We start from the raw sequence: 18,139 nt of genomic DNA, 5'->3' as shown, positions 1-18,139 counted from the left end.
TCATGAAATAATTACGTGCGAACCATATTAAAAAGTGGCCTACTATGTTTTAGCACTAGATTTAGCTAGGAAAACCATAAATGAAACCCAATTTTTCGTTAATTGCATCTTAATGCAAAATGTTTTTGGTATTTTTGATATTTGATACAAATTTGACAAGGCAAAAGTGGATTTTGTAAGAGCAAATTCAAAACAACAATCTATTCGCTTTAGACATATAGTTTTTGGAGATTTTACCCAAAATGGCTTACAGAATTGTTTTTTGATAACTTTTTACTAATAACAAAATCAATCCCTCCTAATATTCTCTATTATCCTATCTTATTCTGCATAAACAGACATTTACTATTGAGCAAAAGCAAAATCATACACTAAATCATATTGACCAAATTTTTATTGCTTTATAATGAGATTTCTAAATTGCTAGACACCAAAACTGGAGGAGTAGGTTTTTACGGCATCAGTGACTCATATTCAACGCCAACGCTAAGGCATATTTGTTAATTTACATATACGAATTTAAGACTGTTTCCTCTGCAAATTTATTAACAAACATTCGACTTGGGATTAAACAAGAAAAAAATTTTAATTTTAAAATGTGTCAAAACTTATTTTCGTTCTATGTTATAAGAAGAAGTAGAACCAATTGCCAATTAAGGTGGGCTTTATTCGTACTTTTCACACATGAGCACACTCTTACTTTTATGATTTATGTTTATATCTTTTCATTGTTTATTTTATTAATTAAGGTATCTTTTTTATTATCAAGCTTATTTTAAAGGTCATCTGAGCAAATTTCGCACATATGAGCACCTACAAATTTACAAATGCATAAACGAAAATATCTGAAGAAACCATCAAGTTAATGTTTAAAAAATTACAATATTTTTATAATTAAATACATATTATTAAATAGTCGTAGTATTTCAGAAGGTCAATTCAAAGCTTTGTTCACACATTCGTCTTCATATTGAAATGCAAACAAATAATAATTAAAATAACCTAGTCTTAGCAAATAAAACTGTGCGAATGTAAATACACAAATATTAAGACAGTGATCGCCTGAAAATGTGAACTTAAAATTAAATTAAACATATTTGCCGTTGTTTAATAACTTTGTGTCACGGTGTCACGCTTAAGACATCTTTTGGAGTATAATATCTAAAGACAACATTGTTCACATAATCCAGCGATCTTATATTTAATATTTAAAATGTTAAATAATTAAAAATTAAGACTTAAGCATACTAAAAATTTATATTTATATCTCTCCTTTAATAATCTCTAATATTTATAGGTATAACTTTTATGTTATATAAAATCGAAACAAACATGAAAACATAAAATTATTAAATAATGCCTGCCAATTGATATATTGTATACAGGGACCGTAACAGTTATCATAAAAAAAATAAAAATCATCTTATAACTGTTATCATATGCATTTTAAAATAAAACTCAAAAAATAATAATTAAATTTGATTTTTATTATATTCATCAAAAATAATAATTATTATATGCCTTTTATTTTTTCGCGCAGAAATAACTCTTAAAATTTGCTTCTTATTTTAAAACGCACAAATAACTGGTATACTTGCGTTATATAATATAAAAAGCAAGAGTATCGCGCAAATTCTGCGCGATATTTTTAAAATGAAAATATAAAATGTAATTTTCATACAAGGTAGTTGTTTTTGCAATTCCATAGAAAATGTTTGAAAAGGTTGGTGCAGGTAAAGATTTAGTTCAGTTTTTTGTTTTTGTTTTTCTATAAGTTTTTTTGTGTGAAAATTACTTTTATTTATTCATACTTTTATATTTAATTCAATTAATACATAACCTTTTGTCATTTTTATTCCATTTTTCTATACCAAAAACAAATTTTAGCAGCACGTGACTTAGTTTAGTTATTAATCGCTTGAAGTGTAAAGCACGATTCATGAAAATTATATGTATATAAATTTTATAATGAAATTATGTATAAATTTTAGAAATGAAAAATGCAATGCAAAAGTCGTACCAGAACTGATTTAATTGTACACGATTCATTGCTCTGGCTGAAAGCTGCAGCTAATAAAGTGGCAATAAGCGTGTTGCATTTTTCGCAACAAAAACAGTTGGAAACAATAAAAAAAAAGACGAATTCAAAATTTTAAAATGTGAAGTAATGCGATTTTCATCTGTTGAACTTTTTCAACAACATGCAATGCTGCAACAATGCACAAATGAATTACTTAGTAATGACAGTTAATGTGTGGCATGCTGCCTTTTTCACAGCAAATATTAACGTGAAACTTTGCCCTTTCCATATGTGAAAATAGGGAAAAACTTTGGAAAGTTTTGGTTTGGTTTCGCTGATGCGGTTGATGCAGTGGCGGCAGTTGGTAGTGTAATGGGCGCATAAACCACGTAAAGCAACAGGTTCAACGGCCACAATGCATCTTCGCAATCTATTTGAACTTTAAATAAACTGTTTCAACGTTTTTATTTTTATTACTTTTGTGTTTTTATTTTTAGTGTTTTGATGAAAACCCCACGAATTCTTGAAGGAGCAGCAAAAAGGGCTGACAGCGGTGTTAATTACACTCACTTGAGCAATGAACTTTAAATCTGCCACTGCTTTTAACCAAAAACATTTTTATTTTTCAAATTTTACTATTGTACTGCAGTTTTTACTGCCTCTTGCCTGATTTTGTTGTGGTTTTTGCTGACAAAATGTATTTGTATTGTAAGTTTGTGGTTGTAAATTATTGCAACACACACTTCTTAAGCTATAATATCAACAAAGAAAAATGCTATATATAATATACAATAATATATATCAAATATGATTTGTATATGTAACAACTTTTCGCATAAGTATTTGAAAATTAGCTACTCGAACGTGTTGCCAATTCAATATAATTTGACTCCAAACTTTAGTTTAAATAGCTGAAGCAATCAAATGCAGCGCGGCCAATAGAAAAAAGTTGTATTTCAGCCTAAACTGAAACTTGCCAACTGCTTGAACATATTTGTTTTGGATAATGTGCACTTCGTTTATTTTCAGACAAGAGTAGCCTAACCCGATACTTTCACCTGCTCGCTCCGTCAATAGTTAATTGATAACTCTCTTAGTAAACCTTTTTATTATTAAGTGAATAGTTGAGTAAACTAAGAAACAATTAGCAAACCAATGACAAGGTTTTTGTATTTGGTTAGATCCACAGTTACTGTCATGTTTTAACCAGAAATTAGCATAAATTTAATGAAAATAATAATATGAGCAGCAATAATAACCAGGTAGGAGGAAAGAGAAGTGCTCAATAGAACTAGTACTAAAGTGAATACCCGATATATTAAAAGTATAAACTTAAATATAACTAACCCTAAAATTTATTTAATAAAATTTACTTTTTCCAAAAATAATGTTTAACAATTTAGTTAACACTTAAATATTTGAATATTATTTGAGATAAAATGTTTATTGAGAGCTTAAATATTAATGTTAAAGTTAAGTATGCTTCAACTGTCATGAAGTTATTTATAAGACTATCGTTTACGACAAATAATGATGACAGAGAGGGGTGCAGTAGTTACATAATACAAAAGTCACAAAATCTAAGTATGGACTTAGCTAAACCTTAATTACCTACCTATAGCACATACCTATTTAGAATTCAATATATTGAAAATGATTTTTAAAATTTAGTCAATAAACAAATTTGGTAAAATAAGATTAAAAAAATGAAAAAATATCAATTGAATAATAGCTGCACTCAAATTGACTCTGTTTTAGTAGATGTTTTACCAATAAATATTAAAATTCAAATAAAAGCTTATGGAAAAATTAATTTTTCATAAACACTCAAAAATTTTTGGATCGATTAAATTTCTAATAGAGATACTTTGTTACACAAAAATATTAGGAAGTGTTAATATTTAAATAAAGAACGTTTTATAACACTTTGTTATATGTTTCTATGGTAAATACATCCAGAAGCAATAAAGAGAATGAAAATATATTTGCTCAGTTTATATGAGAGTTGTAGGAGATAATCACTCGATTTTAGTAATTTCCACAAATTTTCAATATCCTTTCTTAAAAATATATCGAAAAATATATTTTTATATCAAAAAACGAAGATTAGTTTACAATAAAACACTGACAACCAAAACAACTTATATCGCCAGATCCATTTGTATAAACGAGTTTATAAAGAATATATATATTTTACTAGGGTAAACCTAAAATCATCTACTATTAGATTCTAAACACGTTAAGAAACCAATTTTTTTTTTGTTTATTATTTGTGATATAAGTACAAAAATATTTATGTGAAGTACGTATCTGTGTAAAATACCATTTTAACCACAGTCACATAGTCATGTATCGTAGCATTAATATATAATATGTAGTAGTTTCATCAAAAAATATGAGAGGACTAACAATATTATACTGTTTGAAGTGAAACATCATTTCAGAACTTTTTTTTGGTGAATTTAAGACTGAATGATTAACCTAATTAACCCTTCTGAAGAGGTCAATGCTCGCAATTTATATGTATTTTGTGCAACTTATTTTAAAGTCCTTTTTAGTGATTTGTTTGATAATGTTTAAACAGAAATGCTTAGTAATTGAGTTTCCGACTTTCCAGTACATCGACACCAATGTTGCTTCCCTTTGCGGCTGTCTGTTGTTACAAAAACACTTGAAGGGCATCTGGTTTAAACTTTTTCAACTTCATTTTAACTACAAAACGTTTTCCATTTATGTGCCATTAAAAATTGATTTTATACGACTACATACTTGGAACTGTTAGCAGCACAATGTCATCTATATATGTATTACTCTACATGTGAATACAATTATTTCTAAACACTATGGGAGAAACTATTTAAGATACAATTGATTTTTAAAATGTCATAAGACACTCCAAAAAAAAAAAAAAATAATAATAAATATTTTTGTAAAAAAAGTAAACATAAGTTTAACTAAAAAATTGAGGCATAAACTTATAATACTAATGCTTCAAATTCAAATTATTAATGCATTTGAAGTTATCAATGTTTTATAATTAATCTGTACAAATAAGGTGTCTATATTGAAATAATGGCGGACCCTTGATTACTTTACTAAAACTGATTATCAAATATAGTACATTGTGTTAAGAATTTTAACTAATCATTGGAGTTTATAAAGAAACTAAATATTTTATACTAAGTTAATTTAGAAGAATTGTTTCAATATTTATTTATGTCTCATTTCTATCTCATAATAATGATTTAGTAGAGAAATGATTTCAAAAATTTCCCTGATTTCTTATTTTAGAAGTCAATACAATTATTAGCTAGTAAGCCTCAAATTGATTTAAAAATTTTTTTCAATACGAAATGACTTCAGTTCGTTATAAACCAATTTAGTTCTGATACGGTATTCGCACTAGTACTGGACATTTTCAACAAAAATGCGTTCACACTACATTAGCGTGTTCAATGCGTTAGTATGTTTTCTAATTATTAAAATTACAAGATAAAAATTAAATTATAAAATTAAATTTTATGCTTTATGCTTTTATGCTTAGCGCTAACCAATTTTATAAATGCATTTTATTGAAAATTAAAAAAAAATAATACTTTTAGAGGTCAACATTCAAAAGTATGAAGCAATTTCTTTAAAGCAATCAAAATAATTTTAAATGTTATTATACACGAAGAGTGTAAAGGTTAGGTAGTGGTACTCTTGTGTGTGTGTGTGTGCATATGCATGCAGGCACTTATCCCAAAGTAGAATTAAGTTCATTACTCTAGTTGCTGAATTCATCACTAGAAGTCATCGTTAAAGTGCACACAAAACCACAATGAAAACATCACCAACGACGACAACAAAAGTAAGTATAATAATAAATATATTAATATTCACTTAAGGAGATTTGAGGCAATAGTGAAAGTTAGCTGCTGCATCAAAACCCAACAACAACACACAACAAGAGCATCAATTAAAACTGCTCCAACAAATGAGGCTCTTCACTGCCACTTAAGCCATTTTTATAAATGCAATCAACATTGCTACATTCGTGTGTTAACATACATAGGTATATACAAAAATGCAAACGAAACATGACTGCTCTAATTCAATTCTCAAGCTGATAAATTTTACAATGAGATTCGGTTTCCATTTCATTCCACATTTCATATACATATTAACATTGTCCCTACAATGAAATTGTTTGTCATGCAAATATCAACTGAGTTACCTTGCGGCAAAAGCACGGTAAATATTCTGCATACATTTAAGTTGTTGCAGTCACCGCTACTACGTTAGTAGTAGTTTGTGTTGCTTAGTGTCATATTTTGATATCACATTTAAGCATGGTTAGCACGAATTTCTGCAAAGCAAATGTTGCAGCATACATACATACTTATATATCCACAAATCAACTGAGAAAGAAAGAAACGATCACATGCACGTACACATAGTCAAATTTTGTTAACACTGTTATTTGTTGCCTGATTAAAAAATTTATTCAAATTTTTTTATTAAACTTTCGTCGGCATGAAAAATAAACATTGCGGCCTTCTAGAATTTATGTCTGAATTTTTGTTTGTTATGTAAAAGTGAAATGGGAAGCTTAACCGCGAAAATGAGGAAACAAAATCTCATACATTTTGACGCTAAATTCAATGCTTCTTAACCGTATTACTTTATAAATGTGTTTTTCTCACAACTTTTAGTCTACACTAAAGCCAGAAATAATAAATTTAAAGTAATAATAAAAGCATTCAAAACCAAAAGCAAGGTTTGACATTAGTATCTGCAGATACGGTTGTTATGAAAAAAGTTAAGTATCACGAATTTTCAGTTTATTAAAGAAAAAAAATAATATACTCTTATACAAATAGTATATACTATTTTCTTTTGCTACAACAAAAGCTTCCCTAATCTAAGCATACCAAATTAATAATAAATTGAAGATAAATTTAACTATTTTGAAGAATTGCAATAATATACAATATTTTATGTAAAAGTCATGAGCTCGTCAGCAGAGATACACAGGTTGGTATACTCTTAAAATGGAATTAAATTATATGATAGAAACTTAATACAATCAGTTAATATTATTTTATTGAAATAGCTGTACGATGTATCTTGTATCTGGGCTATACTCTTGTACTTATGTACTGTGTGTGTGATTGGAATATTTGTTTGCGTTGTGGGTGTGACAAACTTCAACGACATTCAACGGCAAATTTACCTTAAATACGCTTTTCATTTCGTTTTTACCTTTCATTTTCTTCGTATCTCTTTTTTTTTGCATATTTCAAATTACAGAATAAAAAAAAGATACTTACCTCTTAAATCCGTTAGCAGAATTAAAACCGAACAGAATGAACTGAAATCAAAAACAAAACAATTATAAAATTATTAATTATTAAGCAACAGTAAAAGGGATTAATAATATTAAAAATAATAATGAGAATAAAATTGCTGTGGACACATTTCTGATTAGGGAGTATTTATTTGGATAGTATAGGAATATGTAACTTTTTAAAAATTGTTGTATATGGAAAGTAAAAAAGTCAAGGAAGCGTTGAAATCATAGTATGAAATAACTCGCTTTAAAATATAAAAATTTCAAATACAAACACATATTTGAGGATCGGAGATAAAATTATTATAAACCCTTTGGTTCTTTTATAATTCATGTTGAGTGTTTTCGAGTTAGTGCATCTGGGTACTTTTACTCTTTGATGTCTGGAAGGTTTCTGCAGAGTCCCATCCTTCTAATTTAAGTATTTCTCAAAAACTTCGTGATTCTTCGATGACTGATCTAAGATCTGCGTACCGCCCAGTGCGACTAGTGACTAATCTAAGATTAGATAGTGCTAAGTAGGGCAGACTGTCGGTTTTCACGTATAGTTTTAGAACTTTAGCTAGGGTCTATTAACCTTGCTAATAAATAAAACTCTCAAAATTTATGATGTAAATAATCTTTTAATCAAACTTTTTACACGAGAGAAAAAATGGAAACGTTTTCCACAATCTCCAAATCGAAACTTTTTACACGAGAGAAAAATGGAAACGTTTTCCACAATCTCAAAATCGAAACTCCAAAATATTTAAAATTGAATTTTCCTTTTTAAATTCAATAAAAGCATAGCCTACTGGGTCGCCACAGTACCCCCCTCCTAGCGACGGAGTTCGGGCTACACATGAAGAGAAGTTACTCGCGGTAGTCACACAACTTCGCTGGGAAATGCACTGCTCGGCCAGAACGCGAAACCTTTGAAGAAACGGCCGACGGTTTAAGAACCTTCTTCTCGGATGCTTGTTTCCGCTCATGATTGACTACAGGAAGTGACGAAAACTGCTTGCCGGTAAGTTCATCGTTAGTCAAATAAGCTGGTTTTAATCTGTCTAACGCGACGGTGCACCTGCTCCCTCTTCTGTTAATTACGAAATATTTTTCATCTCGTTGAAGAACTTGAAACGGACCTTCATACGGCTGTTCCAATGGAGCTCTCACCCGATCGACACGCACGAACACAAACTTGCTGGTTAGGAGGTCATTCGGAACATAGACTGGGTGATGCCCATGTCTGCTGCCGTTGATTGTCTTCAGTTGAGCCAATGCATTACGAAGTGATGAAACGAAATCGGTTTCACCTGGCATTTCTGTGACAACAACTGTCCTGGAACACGTAACGGGTTTCCGTACAACATTTCAGCAGAACTGACGCCTAGATCTTCCTTTGGGGAAGTCCGTAACCTCAGCAGAATCAATGGGAGTGTGCGCGTCCAGTCATTAGAATTATGGCGTCGCAAAGCAGCCTTCAACGTCCTATGCATACGTTCAACCATCCCATTCGCTTGGGGGTGATATGCTGTGGTGTGAATATGCTTGATACCCAATAGTCTGGACAACTCTCGGAAGATCGTTGATTCAAACTGACGTCCTAAATCAGTCGTGATAATATGAGGAACACCATACTGTGCTACCCATCCTTCGATAAACGCGCCAGCAATGACTTCGGTCGTCATGTCTGAAACAGGAATCACCACGGGCCATCGTGAAAAACGATCGATGCACGTCACACAGTATCTTTTACCCTGCGACAGTGGTAGTGGTCCGATGATGTCCATATGCACATGTTGGAAACGCTCGTCAACACCTGCGAAACAGCCTATAGGTGACTTGGTGTGCCGGTTAACTTTAGACAATTGACATGCGATACAATTCTTAACAAACTCAGCTGCATCCTTTGCTAAACCTGGCCAGACAAAACCTGCTTGGATCAGTCTGCGTGTCGCTCTTACGCCTGGGTGCGCTAAGTTGTGTAGTTTTGTCATCACTAACTTACGACAACTGGCTGGAACAAACGGTCGCATAACACCTTTAGAAATGTCGCAAAAAACCTCAGTATTACTGATGGGTAACTTGTACGCCACGAGCTTCAAAGATGTATCGGCTTGATGATCCAGTAACGCGCGCAACTCGTCATCTGATCCTTGCGCTTTAGCAATCACGTCTACTTCCGCTGCCTCAAATTCAATTTGAGAAATACGCAAAATTCAATAAAAGCATAGCCTACTGGGTCGCCACAGAACTATGTCCCTTATTCATTTTTTGACCGGGTCTATTCTAAGGTTTCTTAGCATGTCATTCGTGCGGATGTACCATAGCACTTTAAAGAGTTTTCGGAGAGCCTGACTTGAGCAACTTGTAGTGGAATTAGAAATTAAAGGTGGTACAATATAATTTAATTTTAATAAGAAGCTAGAACCAGAATTGTTACTATACGATTTATAAAATATACAAACTCATAATAAGATGAAATATTTCAATTGTTTTTATTGTTATTGCTTTAAAAAATTATTAACATCATTTGCTGAAAGTAATCACATCAGATATGGAAAGTATCCTCACTGGTAAGTGAAATTATTTTGTTATTGATATACATATAATCTCTATTAAAACAGATTTGTTGCAGATCAATAATTAGCTTAAAATATTAAATTTTTAATTTAATTCATTCGCAACGAACAGAACACTTACTGTCTTCATAAACTTTTTAAATGGAAACTTCTATATTGCACAAGACAACATCGTTGTTATTACAAACTTTTGTTTTCAGCATATGCTTGGGTGTTTTCGTTCTATTCGAGCTTTATAATTAATGTTAGTAGAGAGACAATGTCAGTAATAAAATAATATTTGACGAATACAAATACCGTTAGGTTTAAAAATTTTTAAAGAAAACCTTAGTTTACATATTTTTAACGTAACATAACATAATGTGAATGACTGTAAAATTTGGGAAATTAAAATAGAAAACTTAATATATCCATTTAAATTGTATGTGGTGGTATGAAGAGATTTTGTGTAAAAATAAATTTACAATATATGTTTACAGTAGTACTGTTACGTTCATATAGTTGTTTAATTTATAAAATCTCTTGAAGGCTCGTATATTAATGTTACAATAATATAAGTTAAAAATGATAAATGAAGACTAATATTATTTATTAAAATGTACTTTCTTCTTCACTTTTATATTTTTATACACTATTAAAATATACATATGTTTTTGATGAAATAATTACTTCGCGCCTTTAGAATATGAATTGTAAATAATTTTTACTATGTACCTATACTTAACAAATGTAATTAAAATATTTAAAGATTTCTCTTCGTCACTTTTCTTTTAATTTTCGTAATTAAAAGAATATTTGTGTTAATGTTGTTTCCTTTGTTCTTACCATCGTTAATTATTCATTTATTTTGTGCTATAAATCTGTGATGTTATTTATTGGTAATTGGCACATTGACGATGACTATGTATGAATTATGAACATCGAGTGAAAGCAACTTTTTGTCGCAATTCACCAATCTCTACACCTCACACAAAGATTCATAAACAATCTGAAAGCATAAGATACCTGATGCAAACAATTAAATACGACAATATGAATTATGGAAATGGCGTTAAGAGAAGTAACAGTATTCAACAACGACATGTATAATTATAATTAAGATTTTATATATATAAACTTCGACTTCATTACTTAAGGTTAGATAATATTTAGGTTTTTTTATTTAATATCTGCCTTTTTTATTTAGATTTTTTTTATTTAATATCTGGCTTTTTTATTATATTTACAATTAAATCATGGTTAGAAAGGCGCTTAGAAGCAAATTTAAGCAGTCACGCACTATAAAAATCAGTAATCAAATGAAAAAGTCAAGAGTCATGCTTTTCTTTGTCTTTAGCTCATGTCTTTTAGCTAACAGAAAAAGGTGTGTTAATTTTATTCAAATGCCTCAAACGATCAGATCATTATTTATTTTAATAATTAATTTATATACTAAAAGTCACCTGCATCGTAGTCCACTTAATTTACATATTTACAAATTACACGTATGCTTCATAGAGTACAAGTACCATAGACGGAGGTGAGGTTAAAAGAAAGAGTCCTTCTAGTAAACGTTTCAAAAGAATGTGCCTGAATAAGTGCAAGTTAAGATATGTGTCAGTTTAGAAGCGGATTTTATTATTTTTCAAAAGCTTTAACAAAACTTTTAAACTAACACAACCTGTGAACACTTACAGCATTCGTATATGCAAAATAGGGAGAGGCTGAGGTGGTGTTCGGTGTAAAATTTAATATTGTTCACCAAAACAGTATAGCTCAGAATCAAGTGTATTAATTTTAAAAGTGAAAACTTCAGTTGAAAGGTAAGCTAATATTAAAGAAATATTCGTAAATGACATATTAAAGGAATATGAAACTATTGATGTCATATTATTATGAGAATAACATCAAACACTCTTAATCTCTTAATTTACTAATTCTACTGTATAATATTAAATGAATATATTTAAAATCAAATTAGACTTTAATATCGATTTGTATTTTATTATTTACCTAACATATATCACTACACTTTGAAGTATGTTCAATAGGGTGCCATTAATTTTCGAAAGTCGGAAAATTGCCCGCGGCACCCCCCAGATCGGTTCATTTTACTAAAAAAATAATCTGTGTAAAATTTTAGTTCAATTGGATAAGTGGAAATGGTGCCCCAAGAGCCTCAAAGATTGAAAAATAACGATTTTTTCCATAAAATTCATCTTTGATTGCTTATATCTCCGACATATTTAATTTTACATAAAAACTGTCTTCTTAGAAGTTATAGATCTATTTAAAATAAACAATTCACTCATACAAAGTTTTTCTGTATTTCTAATAGTTTTTGAATAAAACAAAAAATAAGTTGAAGTCACTAGATTGCTAGCTTTGAAAGTACTATGAATGTAATTGTCCGCTTCAGCTTTACAAAAAATTTAATATTTCTAAAAAATTTAAAATAAATTCAAGATTTCCAAAATTTAATCTTTCTAATAATAAAAAAGTACTAATTCTAGGTTTGTCCGACATAATTTTTATTATTTTAGTTAAAGTTGCTGGAGCAAAGTATCCTTATTACCTTCAGTTATTTTTGCGCGATCTATTGAAACTCTCCTGACTTCCTTGTCATCACTATCTATATTCAAATTTGAAACCATCTTTTTTTTTGTCTCAGGTGATATATTTAAGTCCAAAAAAGCTCTTGAAAATGAGCTTTGACTGATGAGAAAGCATTAAACCATACTTCAACATACACTTTAGTCATAAATATACATATATCGCAAAGAGTATTTTCTTCTTCTGTAGATAATTTGAACTCTTTCCTAAATAAAAATATTTTTAATACATGCATGACTTTCACTATCCATCTTGCATGATGTATAGCTCCAGGAGGTCGATACTTTATGGTACAGTTCGGCTTTTCTCCTAAAAACATTAATGCAAGTTCCAGAAGTTCCTTATAATCATCTCTTGGTTGGTTATCCTTACGAATCTTATAAAGGAAACCTGTAATTCGTAACACATCATCCATATTTAACGATTTTCTTACTTTTTCATTTTCTAAGCCGACTGTAAAGTTATCAACGTTTATTTTCGGCCAAAACTTCTGAAATCGTTGAAATATTTCAACATTTGGGCTTTCAGACTTGTACACTTTTTAATGTAATCACTTTAAATTAAAATTCACTTCGCATTCCAATGAATAATACAGAAACTCACTTATGTATATAACTATACAAGTATTGGACTTATTTTCTAGCAAATTTAGTAGACAATTCATTCATTGAACTTACCTAAATTTAATAGAGGGATTTCAGCTTGTATTTGCTTTTATTCAATAACTATTGGAAATACAGAAAAATTTTATATGAGTGAATTGTTTATTTTAAATAGATCTATAACTTTTAGGAAGACAGTTTTTATGTAAATTTAAATATGTCGGAGATATAAGCAATCAAAGATGAATTTTATGGAAAAAATCATTATTTTCCAATCTTCCAATGAACCGATCTGGGGGGCGCCGTCAACCGATTTTACGAAAAAAAAATTGCCCATATACCTTAATGGCACCCTAATGTTCAACTGTGTTATCGTATTAAACTCACAATATGTTTGACTTATAAAACTATTGAATTGATTTTTTCCTGTAAAGCCGGAATTGCAAACAATTTCTATCTTAGTTCACTTTAACTAGTATAATTTTTTCCAAAATCTGTAAAAAATAATATACAAATTGATGTAATAATTAAAAATTAAAGTAAACTTGATGTAGAAAGCATATAGAGTTAAAGCATAAAATTATTAATTGTATGTATATTATATATATTAGGTTTAATCAGACTTAATATTGTTATTAGAAAGGAATATTAAATTTTTTAAATATTTTTATTAGAAATTAGTTCGTATAATAATAATGAATTTTCATTAATTAAACCTCTCTATGTTCATAATGCTGAATTTAGAGTGCATGAGCGAAAAAGCAATTGTTCATACATGGGTTTATTTTTCGTATACGACGTTAACTCACACACTGATTGCATTTGACATGAAATTGAGATTTATTTAGATTTGAATAGCGCTTCTAGCCGTTCTATTGTGGCAAAAGGTCGAACATGTTAACCTTGAGTTTTCACAACTACCATATACTTTTATTGAGAAGCTTGTTTTACTTTCGTGTGTATTTATGGATTTTATGGACTGGTATCTGTACTGCTTTAGATTCCGAAACATACGAACGAACCACTGCATTTCAAAACCATTAAGCATTTCTTATAACAACATAAATTACTTCAATTATTTATAACTAATTACTGAATAAATTACTCAAACTGATATGAAATAATAAGTTTTATTTTCTATTAATTTCGTTCATATTTACTTACTAAATATGTCATTTTGAAATATTCATGTGTGTTAAAAAAGAATTGAACTCTTTGTGTAAATAAAATTGCAAGATAGAACAACAAACTTTAGCTGAAAATTAATATGTATAAGAAAATTCTTCCCAAAGGCCAAATTACAAACTGAAAAAAAAAACAGTTCAATGCAGTTTATTTTGTGAAATTCAATAATTTGACCAACTTAAACCCATAAAATACAAGTTAAATTTACCTAAAGTTAAAATTTATTTTTGAAAAACGACCAACAGAAATAAACTAAACAAAAATTGTGCAAAATTGAATCGAAATTTATTTAATGGATTTTGCTAACTGGCAAATTTATTTTGCCACAACTGCGTATGGTTCCGAAACAACTATTGATGCCTTGCCCGCCCTCCGCGAAGTATCTCAACATGTTCAATTGCGGCAACGTCACGGCAGTTGCACACCAAAAGCAATTCCTATGGTCAAATCCAACAAACTGCAGAACGCGCATTTCGCTTGCATTGTTTTTAGTATTGAGTTGAAATTTAGTCGAAATTTAGTCAAAATGCTTGAAAAGATTTTTGATTTGAACAGAAATTAAAAACACAAAAATACTAAAATACGTGATTTGAATTCAGGTCAATTGATTTTTGCATAACACTTCTCAAATCGAGTGCAGTAACATTTTTTCAAATATTTACTTAAACGCATGCAAATGAATTAAAGAAATTCCAGGAGCGCTGACAGCCGAAATACACACTGTGGGAAATGTTTAAGGGCGCAATTTAATGCAATAGCAGAAGCTTAATTAAAGTGTAGTAAATAATAATCGAAAAACTTTTGTAAGTAAAACAAAATTCACTTTATAATACGAGCAAAGAATAATACTTTTCTCTTGATTGATATAGGAAAAAAACCAATAACGTAAAAAGGAATTTACAATTTCATAAGTTAATAACTTATAAGTCATATAAGTTAATTAACGAGTTAGTTAATGACTTAGGTGTTAAATAGTATTGATATATTTAGTTTGATTAATAATACTTCATAATTCAGAAAGCCATAGCATTTTAACTTTCGTTAGTATTTAATAAATATATACTAATTATTTCTACTGAAATCTGCGATGGACTCACGTTGAAACCTCATCTTTAAATCTTTATAACTGACATCGTTAGATGTGTAGGTATTGATATAAAATGGGGTTATTAAACTTAATTGCAGATGATATCCAACAAAATACTTGTACTAAAGCAATTGACACTATTTATGTCCTAACTAAGAAATGCTATATGTATTTGTTATTTTTAATCGAACAATTGCACTTCATTCTAATATTCTAAGTCTCTAAGCCACAGTGTCATCATTGTGGTCTACTAAATACTACAATCTTAACTAGATTGCATTTAAAAAAAGAAAAAAATCTTAAAGATTACTTGCTTTAGTAACACTAAAACCCGTTAACTTAGATTTACTAATATGAATATTTACAAAAAGAAAATGTCTCTCATAAATTTAATAGTTGATATGTAATAATTAGTTTGAACAATAAATATTCTAACTTAAATATCAATAAATAGTGAGACTACAGCGTTGTTCAGTGACTTACCTAGAAAAATGCAGTCTAACAAATTATTTGGCTTACATTTTTCTTGTCGAGAAAATTGCTAGGCGCAGCACGGACAGCAACATTTAGCAGAAATATTCTAGCAGTTCACATTATAGCTGCGATCCAAGAATGCCACTAGTTGCAAAACGAGTTTTTATTCAAGCATTCTTTTTCTTGATTCGGATCTGCAATTGTTTGATATTTAGCAGCGTCATTGGAATCGTTCGATCGCCAGCGAAGCCTGAACTAATGTGCTACTAACAAGAAAATCTAACGGCTTTCATAACGTCTTTAAATGATGCCACTTATTTGTGCTTGCAATGGCTTGGGTTACTTATGGCAACAAGGCATCAACGCAACAAAGCTACACCAACAAGGCAGTTCCAGCAATGCACTAGAAGAAAGAAACTATTCCGGCTTATAGGTTAGCAATAAATTTTGACAAACTTCTGAGGTATTTGAACATTTGTTTCTCAGCTTATTGGAATGTTTTATCTTGTGGTCATGTTGCAACGAAAAGTGTGCCATGGTCGTTGTAACAATTTAGTAGTTGCTGCCACATTTGCACATGCGTTGCGGCTAGAAGGCATTTTCAACTGCCGTTGCGGATGAATTTGATTATGTCTGACTGCGACTGACATTGCAAAAGTGTGCGATATTAAATAGAAATTACAGTTATTACAGGCAGGACCAGTTTCGCTGATTGTACCATTTCGAATGTATCCAAGTTGTGCTTAGCATGTAATGTAATGTAATGAAGCCAGAAAGTGGGTTAATGTTTAGAATCTTCTTATAACACTTTGGAAATTTATTTCTTTGTAACAGTTTATAAATAGGTTAATGAAGTAATTTATTGGTTGACTCCATTTTTACAATACAAATGAATTAAAGTTTTGTCCCGTACAACTGTTAAGCGCTATTTTGCGATATGTGGTTAGATAACTTCATTTCATCTTCATGAAAGAAAATTTATGTAAGCCTATGGTAATAACTAACTTCTCCAAACAATTTATATTTCCATTAAAATAAGTTTAGCCATTTTGTCATTTGGACAGGTAGTAAATAGGCATATGTTTATCTTATTACTTAAATGAATAGTACTGCCATTACACAAGAATGGCAGTACTTTAAAGAAGCTCATAAAATTGGAAAAGTTTGCACTTTCCTTGAAGGCTTAAAAAATGAAAAGCATATGCTATTGTCAATATTGATACGTTTTGTGAGCATTTGTGAAATGTATTTCCACATGTCTGTCATATATAGAAAAGATTTTCAGCTGAAATAATTGTAACATTTTTCTTCTCTCAGTTAAACACCATTTTTGCTTCAACTCTCTGTCAAATCGTCAATCGATCGGTCCAACGGAGCAAAAATATTTAAATGTTGTAGAATAAAATTTGAAGTACACAAGGCACCTTTTCGTATTATAATTTGGATCAAAAATGGCATATAATGCATAGAAATATTAGAAATTAATTGTGAACATTAAACATTAGTAAGAAAAGCATCCTAATTTAGATAAACTACCACTCACACGTATGAGATCCACTTGGAATTAACTTGCATGTGGTTTCGATTCTATATGATAAAAACATAACAAAATCGTAGTTCTCTGTAATTTTTCAATAAATTTATTAAGTAAATTTTTGAAACAAATATAAAAGTTCGACTTACAGTAATTATAAAAAATTTATTAGGCGATAATAACTCTTGACTCTTCAAAATAAGTTCACCTTAGAATGTTATTGCAGTAAAATTAATTAGATTTTTATTATATTCAAAGGGATCTATTGATACTCTCGCCAAGTCAAAAGTAATTTAAATAAAAACCAATTTTGTTGAAATATCTTTTATTGCTACCAGTACCACACTACTTAATATCAGAAAAGGACAAAATAGAATTATCACTTATAACTCAATAAATAAGCCAAAACCACAGCTTACGTGCACATCTTAACCGGAACTAAACTAGTCGCTGTTGCACAAAATTTTAACTGCACTTTAGTCTAAGTCTAAGATACATTTATAATGATAGTAAAACCAATACTAACGGTTTGCGTAAATTTGAAATATTTTCAAGAGTATAACAAAATTGATTTTACTAACAAAAGTTGGACCAAAATGCTTCATTGGGCTTATGTACTTGCCTTGTCAATGATATAAAAACTCTCAAAAAGCAACTATTGAAACCAGATACAAAGCTAGTTTCGGTTGTGCCTAAGCTTGGACACCCTTCATTCAATTATTTACAACGTAATTTCATTTTAGAGAAAT

General features: G+C 29.8%; 1 protein-coding gene across 2 annotated transcripts in view; it reads right to left on the bottom strand.

Moving 5' to 3' along the window:
- The window catches only part of LOC119673878, a gene marked incomplete at its 3' end in the record, with an annotated part of 58,110 nt that overhangs the window by 17,906 nt on the left and 22,065 nt on the right, over positions 1-18,139 (bottom strand). For both annotated transcript variants that reach the window (XM_038084976.1, XM_038084975.1), the window contains 1 exon segment: positions 7,333-7,373.

The sequence above is a fragment of the Teleopsis dalmanni genome, chromosome 2, assembly GCF_002237135.1.
Source record: "Teleopsis dalmanni isolate 2A chromosome 2, ASM223713v2, whole genome shotgun sequence".
Taxonomy (NCBI): Eukaryota; Metazoa; Arthropoda; class Insecta; order Diptera; family Diopsidae; genus Teleopsis; species Teleopsis dalmanni.
The sequence above is the reverse complement of the archived record's forward strand: the minus strand, read 5'-3'. Positions and strand labels throughout refer to the sequence as shown.